Genomic DNA, 9,039 nt, shown 5'->3' on the forward strand with positions numbered 1-9,039 from the left:
GGGGGGGGGAATTCTGTTGGTCCCTGCATAATCCTGAATCATTTCACATTCACTGAAATCTTGCCTATGTACTGCTTCATTTGAGTGGTAGTGAATGTTTTCAATATTTTCAAGGCAGAAAAAAGCAATGAAAGCCATCTAACTCTTTTTTTCTTTAAAAGACAGATGAACCACCACTAGCAACAATGCCTTATTCAGATTGCCCGTCCCAACATGTTCAGCCCTTGCAAAAGACAATACTGAGACTGATATGCTGGAAGATATATAGCTGCTGCCTCTAGATAATGCTTCTCAGGAAGTTTTATCCCTCCTCTCTCCTAAAATTAGCCTACTTGATAGGTAGGTTTGAAGCCTATTGGAAGAATGGATGGGAATATTTCATTGGCCTAATTTCATGCCCTGTTTTTCAACCCATTGAGGTAACATACAACTGAAATCCTTAGAAAATGCAGCTAGAACAGCAGCCTGAAAAGTACATTACAATTAGTTATAAAACTAGATGCCACAGAATTGGGCTTGGCTCCTAGCAGTTGCATGTGTTAAATAGCGGGTTCTTTGACGCAGGAATGAAGATTTGAACAGAGTACAAGTAACTCATACTTTATTTTGTGCTGTGACTGTACTGAGGGAAATGGTTGCAACCAGCCGCAATATATAGTCTAGCCCCTAGGCAGCAGCCAATAGGTTTAAATTAACCATTGCTGCTGGGAGATAGCCAATTGCAGCACAGGAGACTTGTAGTCTGGGTTGGTGGAGAGCCGTTAGCTGCTCCAGCAACCCACGTGGTATTCCCTCAAAAAGCCCAGTACATAACAGCATGGATAAATGCTTGGTACACAATAAAATAGAATACAAAATTAGCAGATTTTTTTAAAATCTAGACATTCACACGCCTGAGGGAAAAGCACATAGTTTTAGGGGGATAATCTGCCCTGTAATTAAATAACAGCATGTGGCTGACTTAACTTTTTTTTAAAAAAAAAAGTAGCATAGATGTGAAAGGACTAGATCTTGACAGAGACCACCATTCCACTAATGGAGAAGATCTCAATTTTCTCTTCCTAGTTTGAACTTATTTGGAGAGTCCTGCAGGGGAGCACAGCTATCGTATACTTTTGACTGAAGGAAATCTTCTATTTGAGATGGTCATCCTCTTCCACCAAGTGTTCAGCTTCAAGAGGGATGTACATGGAGCAGTGAGGGAGGAAGGGGACACCTCCTTAGCCAGCCAGATCAGCCAAAGCAAACCTGGCAATCAGTGGGGTGACAGGTGTTGCAGCCAGATCATCCTCACACCCTCTTCCCAGCTTCTTTTTATAGGTATATCTGTTTTCTACAGGTTTTAAAGGGATAATTTTGCCATGGAGGGGACTAGAGAAGAAAGCTTCCATTTCCTCTGCATACATGCTGATCTTGAGCAAGATTCTCTCCCTTACATGCCTAAGCTAAATCATGTAAAATGAGAAAGGCAGATTCACAATATACAAAGCATTACTATAAAACAGCTGCTAGAACAGAGCTGCCAGGCACTCCAAGATTCTCAAGGTTCTTGATTTTGGGCTCCTCAATATCTATAAAAAAAATCTCCAAAAGGCAGAAGTGTGGTCTTTTGCATAATTAAGTGATATTACTCACTGACCATAAAGAGCATGGACAAAAATGCTGTGTATCTCTTTTTTCACCCTTTAAGTTTTTATTTAACCCAGATGGGGAAAACCCAGTCAGCCTAGCACATTTTTCAAAATGCTGCTGCTGTTATTTGAACTGCAAATTAAAGTTGCTTAAGCTGGGGTCTGATTATGCAAGACTCCATTGTATAAATATGAAAATTTTACCTTTGGCTTTTCCCGAGTTTTTTTTAGTCTTCTCATTCAAATTGTTGATTTTGAGAACTGGTGGCCTAGAAAGGAAATCTGAATAGGGCCAACTATGCCGACTTTCATTCCATCAGAGAATTATTCCTCCATGACTTGCATTTGATATCATAAGGGTGGAAACGTACTTTAAAAAAAAAAAGAAAGCAAGCAAATTTTGACACTAAAAACTCCAGATGCTGACTTAGTCATAGTCTGATGGGTCTTTACAGTTTCATAGATGTTTATAATCCAATTTAGGAGGACCAAGTAAAAGCAAATTGTCCATTAAATCTATTAATGCTTTACAATATATAGAAAGAGAAGAGGACAGAAGAATATGTAGAGATGTTTAAGTTATAGGAGTCCATAGCAGTTGTTATTATAGCACCCGATTGAAGGTCAGAATCTGGAAGGAAGATTTTAGGAAGCTTATAATGAGGACAAGAAAACTTCCTTTGGATGCACCTCCCAGGATTATGTATATTAGAATAGAACAGAACAGAACAGAACAGAACAGAACAGAACAGAACAGAATAGAACAGAACAGAATAGAATAGAATAGAATAGAGTTGGAATGGACCTTGGAGATCTTCTAGTCCAGCCCCTGTTTAAGCAGGAGAACCTATACTGTCTCAGACAGGTGAATGTCTAGTCTCTTCTTAAAAATCTCCAGTGATAGAGCGCCCATGATTTCTGGGAGTAAACTATTCCACTGGTTGATTGTCCTCACTGTCAGGAAGTTTCTCCTTAATTCCAGGTTGCTTTTCTCTTTGATCAGTTTCCAAGCATTGTTTCTTGTCCTGCCCTCTGGTTTTCTGGTGAACAAGCTGACCCCTTCTGCCTTCAGATACTGGAATACTGCTATTATGTCTCTCCTATCACTTCTTTTCTTTAGACTAGCCAAACCCAAGTCCCGCAGCCATTCTTCATATGTTTTAGCCTCCAGGCCTTTGATCATCTTATTTGCTCTTCTCTGATTTTTTTCCAAACTCTCATCTTTTTTTTATTTAAAAAGTTTTACAATACATTTTAACAAAACACAACCCCACTCCACCCCCTTCCCACTCCCCAACCCTCCCCAGCCCCTCCTTCCCTTCCCCCTCCCCCCTCCCCGACTTCCCAGAGCTAAGTACAGGGTATAAAAATACAAACAATCATAATCTACCTTATGCAAACAATCATAAACTATTAAAACTATCGCACTTTAACTCATAAATTAACTCCAAGCAGTATAAATATCACATCAATAATTATTCAAATGCTGGATAATACTTTTTAGTCCCATATTTACTCCACAGTATCTCTCTGTTGCAAATAGTCTTGCAAGTACACTAAAATCTTTGCCATATCCTCCAAGTTGGGAACTTTTACAGTCCATTCTTCTATAATCGGCAGTTCTTCCTTCTTCCAATATTGCCCTTCTAAAAGTCTTACTGCTGTAGTTAAATTCAACATCCGCTTGATATCCACAACAGTAGTGTCAATAAAAATACCCAATAAAAACAATTACAGACAAACAAATTTACATCAATCATTAAAAAACCAATTTTCTATTCTTCTTTCCACCTGGTCTTTAATTTTCCATACTAAAACCAAGTTTATTTTATTTTTTTTATTTTATTTTAATCCCATTTATATCCCGCCCTTCTCCGAAGACTCAGGGCGGCTTACAATCTAAAGCACAAATCAATGTGCTTAGCAATAGCCTTCATTCTATGTATATGCCTGCTTGTTAGGGCTTTCACACACCCTCCAAGCAGCATTATTACAAAGTCAGCTTATTGCCCCCAACAATCTGGGTCCTCATTTTACCTACCTTGGAAGGACGGAAGGCTGAGTCAACCTTGAGCCTGGTGGGATGCGAACCTGCACTAATTGCAGGCAGCTGGTGTTACTTAAGGAGGCATTAGCCCACTGCTCCACCAAGGCTCTTTCCTTCTCTTAATATATTATACAGCTTCAAGTACCATACATTACTTTCCAAACTTAAAATTTCTTTATATGTAATCACATCATTTTTATATTTTCTATTACGTGTATCATTATTGCCCATAAAAGTAGCTTACAAGTTAACTTTCATCTATACTTTTTCCCAAACTCGCAACAGAGCATGTCATAAAATAGATACCTTAAACACATTATCCACCTTCTTATCACACAATAGATATACATACCAACACCTTCAAAATTTCAGTAAGCACTACTACAATTCTTCCCAATTAAGTTTTCATAATTATCTTAAAATTAAAACAACATAAAATATTACAAAACATAATTATTTTATGTAACTCTACATTTGAGGGTGAAAAATATATCCCCAAATATTTAACCCTTTTAACAATTTCAATTCCCGTTTACTCTTCTAAAACCACCTTTTATGATCCTTATTACATTATTATCTCCTTCAGTTCTACAACTAGATCTTCAGGCTCATCTCATTCGTCTAGAAGCAGCACGCCTCCTCCAATTTCTGGCCTCCTCCAGTGACACTGAAATTTGATCCACTCCTGTAACTTTCTCATCTGTCTGCATTGTTCCTTCAGCACCTTGTAGATTCTCTCTGTGTCGTTGAGACTCTCCCTCACCTTTCTTCTTTGTAGATTCCAAAAGTGGTATGGGGGCTGCTTTTAAAACATTACTATAAAAATCACGTGCCTGTATCACCATAGTAAGACGATGCCTCATACCTTCATAGGTCACCACCATACCCACCGGTATCTCCCATCTGAACTTAATATCACGTCGTCTTAATTCTTGTGTCAAAAAAGCAAATTCCTTCCTTCTACTTAAAATTCTTGGAGGGATCTCTTTTAAAATCAAGACTTCTTGCTCAGCAATTACAAATTCAGTATTGTAGGAGGCTTGAATAACCTCATTTCTAATCGCTCTCTTTGTAAAATAAACCACCACATCTCTGGGTAATTTCCTTTGTCTTGCAATCCACGAATTAACACAGAAAATTTTATCTATATCTTCCATTATTTCATCTGCTGGTCACCCCAGCACCCCTTCCAGAGCCTCAGAAACTATTTTCTTCAAATTTTCTTTAGAATCTTCTTTTAAGCCTCTGATGATACTGTACCAAGGTCAAATCACAATCAATTTTCTCCACCACATTTTCGGTTTCTGTCATTTTTACTTCTAATCTAGTATTATTTTGACTGAGATCTTCCACTCTTTCATCCAAATTCTCAATACATATAGCCATGCCTTGAAATGCAGATAAGATGTCTGCTCTTATTTCTGTTAGTTTCTCTGTAATCTTTTCATCCATAACCTCAGCTAGTTTTTCTGTTAACTTCTCCTCCAGCTTTTTATCCATTATCTCAGCAAATTGTTGCAATTGCTTTTCCATAATCTCTTGCATCACATTCTGCAAATCTTTAACTGTAAGGGCTGGTGCAAATACGGGTGCAGGGGGCAATAAGGCTTGCAACGAAGACTGCTGCACCAGAACAGGAACTTTAAGAGATGTAGCCGCCATTTTCACCCACTATTGTCTGCTTAGCACTTCCACTTTCAAGCTCAGCAAAGTCCATTGAGTTAAAGATCAAAAGACCACTTTCACCTGAATCTCCTGTATCGCTCTGCCTGCATCTTTGTTCTCCAAAGTTCTTTCTTGCTAGCAGGGATGGTTGCAGATGCCCTGTTCTGCTCCAAAAAGCCCGGAGCAGAAGCGCCTCGCAGTCCGGAGCATGCCCAGGCTTCGGGGGGGCTCAATCCTTCAGCCACCAAAACTTTAAGTTCTGGCGGCCCCGGAGAGCTCTACCCCTACCTGGGCGCTCACCCCCTCCTCTTCTCCCGAGGAGGGGGCTTCCGAGCCGCCAAAACAGCTGATTGGCACTGTTTTCGGCGGCTCTATGGAGCCGCGGGGCTGACAGCCTAAGAATGGCTGCCTCCGGCGATGCCTTGCCATCCGGAAGTCCCCAAACTCTCATCTTTTATGTGATATGGTGACCAAAATTGGCTGCAGTATTCCAGATGTGGTCTTACTAGGGCCTTGTAAAGCGGTACTAGTACTTTGCATGATCTTAATTCTATGCCTCTGTTTATAAAACCCAGGATTGTATTAGCTTTTTTGGTTGCTGCTGCACACTGCTGGCTCATAGTTAAGCGATCATCCACTAGGACTCCAAGGTCCCTCTCACAGTTACTGTTTTAAGCCAGGTCTCGCCCAATCTGAATTTGTGCCTTTGGTTTTTCCTGCCTAAGTGTAAGACTTTGCTTTTCTCCACATTGAAACTCATTTTGTTGGATAGGGCCCATTGTTCAAGTTTGCCAAAATCTTTTTGGATCCTGAGTTTGTGTTTCGAAGTGTTGGCTACTCCTGACAGTTTGGTGTCGTCTGCAAATTTGATAAGTTCCCCTTCTATTCTCTCATCTAAGTCATTTTTAAAGATATTGAAGAGTATTGGTGTAGTGTACGCTGGCATAGCATACATGTGTGACAGCTGAATAAGGAGGCGCGGAGCTGGACAGCTCCGTGCAGGAACAGCGTTTGGTGGGAAAGCCAGATTTAAAGGGATTGGCTGCCCTGCCGGTGGGAAACCTGAGTTTAAACCTATTGGCCAGGCATTCACCTGGTCAGGTATAAAGTAAGGCAGGTAACCTTTATTCCTCAGTTCTGGACCACGCTTCCTCCTAATAAAGTCATTGCACGCCTGAAGTCTGAGGCTCTCTGATCTTCGAACCCGACACAACAATTGTGGTACCCGATTGCTAACTTCTCTCCATGTGGACACATCGAAGACTACTCGTTGAGTACGGTTTGTCAGCCAGGTACAGATCCATCTGGTGTGATGTTGTTTATTACACCTTTTTCTAGCTTACCAAGGAGTAGGTTGTGGTCTACTTTGTTAAATGTCTTACTGAAATCTAAGTATTACTATGTTACTGCATTCCGCTGGTCTACTAGTTTACTCACTTTATCGAAGAATGAGATGAGATTGCTTTGGCATGATCTGTTTTTAACAAACCTGAGCTGGCTACTGGTTATGATTTGTTTGCTTCTAGTTGTTCACAGACCTGTTTTTTGATTATTTTTTCTAGGATCTTCCAGGTATTAATGGTAAACTGGTTTGTAGTTTCCTGGGTCTGTTTTTTCCCCTTTCTTGAAGGGGACCACATCAGCTCTTTTCCAATCCTTAGGTACTTAAGCGGTGCTCCATGATTTATGAAAAATGTGGTGCAACGGTTCTGAGATAACATCTGCCAGCTCTTTCAGAACTCTGGGATGTAATCTATCAGGTCACAATGATTTATACTCATCAATGTCGGATAGGAGTTCTCTTACCATTTTCTTGCTTATTTTAATTTTTTTCCTCATATGCCTTTTGAAGTGGGGTTGTTGTTGTTTTTGGTATGTTGGGCTATAGTTTCTGTTTGTGTGAAGATTGACACAAAGAATGAGTTAAGCAGCTCTGCTTTCTCCCTGTTGCCTGTAATATTCTGGAGTCCTTGGTGCTCTTTGAGTTTGGTTGTTTTTTTTCATTACCCCAACTAGATAACATTATCAGTGCTAGAAGGGAGTGGGGTTTCCTTTCATTTTATATAGTAGTTGCTTACCCTGACAATGCTGGTGGGAGTGGTCTAGTTCCTTGATTAGGCTATTGTTTACCTTCAGCTTATTTGTCTAAGTTGGTAGTTCCTTAATTGGGGTATTGTTTACTTCTTGATTGTTGGTCTAGTGCAGGCATGTCAAACTGCCGGCCCACGGGCCAGATGCATCACGCCGAAACCACACCCTACCCATTGCTGGCAATGGGGGAAAAGTTCCAATAAGTTGCGCAACATCACATGACGTCGTGAGTTTGAGATGCCTGGACTAGTGTTAACCTCTCCTCATCTGGATGCTGATTTATGGTGAGGTGTATAGGTCTTTTTGTTTCCTTTTTGGCTTTTTGAATGGTATGTAGATGTTGTTTATGTCTATATGCCTGTTAATGGTTGATTTGTCTTGAGTTCTAGGCTTCCAGGAATTCTCTGTCCTTTTTGGACTTGGCTTGGTCTACGATGCTCACAGTTTCCCAGTTAAAACTGTGGTTGAGTCTATCCATGTTTTGCAAAATTAAGAAGATTTCATCATGTCTTCTCTGACTGCTACTTGGTTGTCATTTTTTGCCTGTTGGTCCTGCACAGTGCCTGTTACAGTCGTTACACTGTATGTTGTAGACAGTCCTTCTTTTTCCCCCCACAGCTGCTGGGTTTTTGGTTTATTTAAGAAGTTTTGGAGGAGTTAGTATTGTTTCTGTATCTGTGGGGAAATTTATTATCTAAATATGCTTAATCCTGTGTAAAGCTACTCGTGACTTTAACATTTTTAGAAAAAGGAGAAACATATTTCTCACAGAAGAACCGGAACAGCAGGAACATATTAAATTGGGACTGTGGGACTTTGAAAACCTTGTCAGTGAATATTGCAGTCCCTGAGGAGGACAAGAGTTCAATCTAAAACAAAGTATTTTGATATATATTTCCAGCATAAAAGAACTGTGGGCCAGAGTACACAAAGTTCTGTTCTGGAAAGTGATGATGATCCACAAAGGAGTAAATAATTCATTGGTTTATGCAACTAACATAACACAATTGAATTTCTAAATTCCGAATGGAAGTTGCTCAAAAATATTTGGCAATTGGCAATATTCTGCCTAATTCTCAGACTGTTGAGTGAAGAATAAGGCTGGGCTCATCATTCAGCATATGGTTTTATTTTTAATAAAAGAGTTTATCTTATGGGAATCATTACTTTCATATTTAAAACAATTCCTTTCTGTTCTTTTTTTAAAAAAATTCAACCTACAAAAGAAGATACTGTTGAAAGAAAAATCTTCATCAGGGTCCAGTCCAAACCAGTAATAAACAAAATGGAGACTGCTTTAGAAAGAAGGTTGTAGTTTATTGAAGAGCAGAACCACAAGACATGTGGCTGACCACGTTGCTGGGAGTGATGGGTTTTTATACCTTCTTGGCTTTTGTGTTTGGAGTTATTCCTGTGGCATGAACTTTGACCTGAGGTTCAGTGTGCCCTTTTAGTATTCTGATGGTGGTGGGTTAATCCTATTATTTCCTAAAGGTCATGTCCTGCTTCCCTGGGGCAGTGGTTAATGGCTATGTCCTGTTTTGGATTTTTTGGGGTAAGGAGTTGTTGGTTGTAGGGCTCTTTGTCTTTCTAATCCCATCAGCT

Source organism: Vipera ursinii (assembly GCF_947247035.1).
Source record: "Vipera ursinii genome assembly, chromosome: 2".
NCBI classification, from domain to species: Eukaryota; Metazoa; Chordata; class Lepidosauria; order Squamata; family Viperidae; genus Vipera; species Vipera ursinii.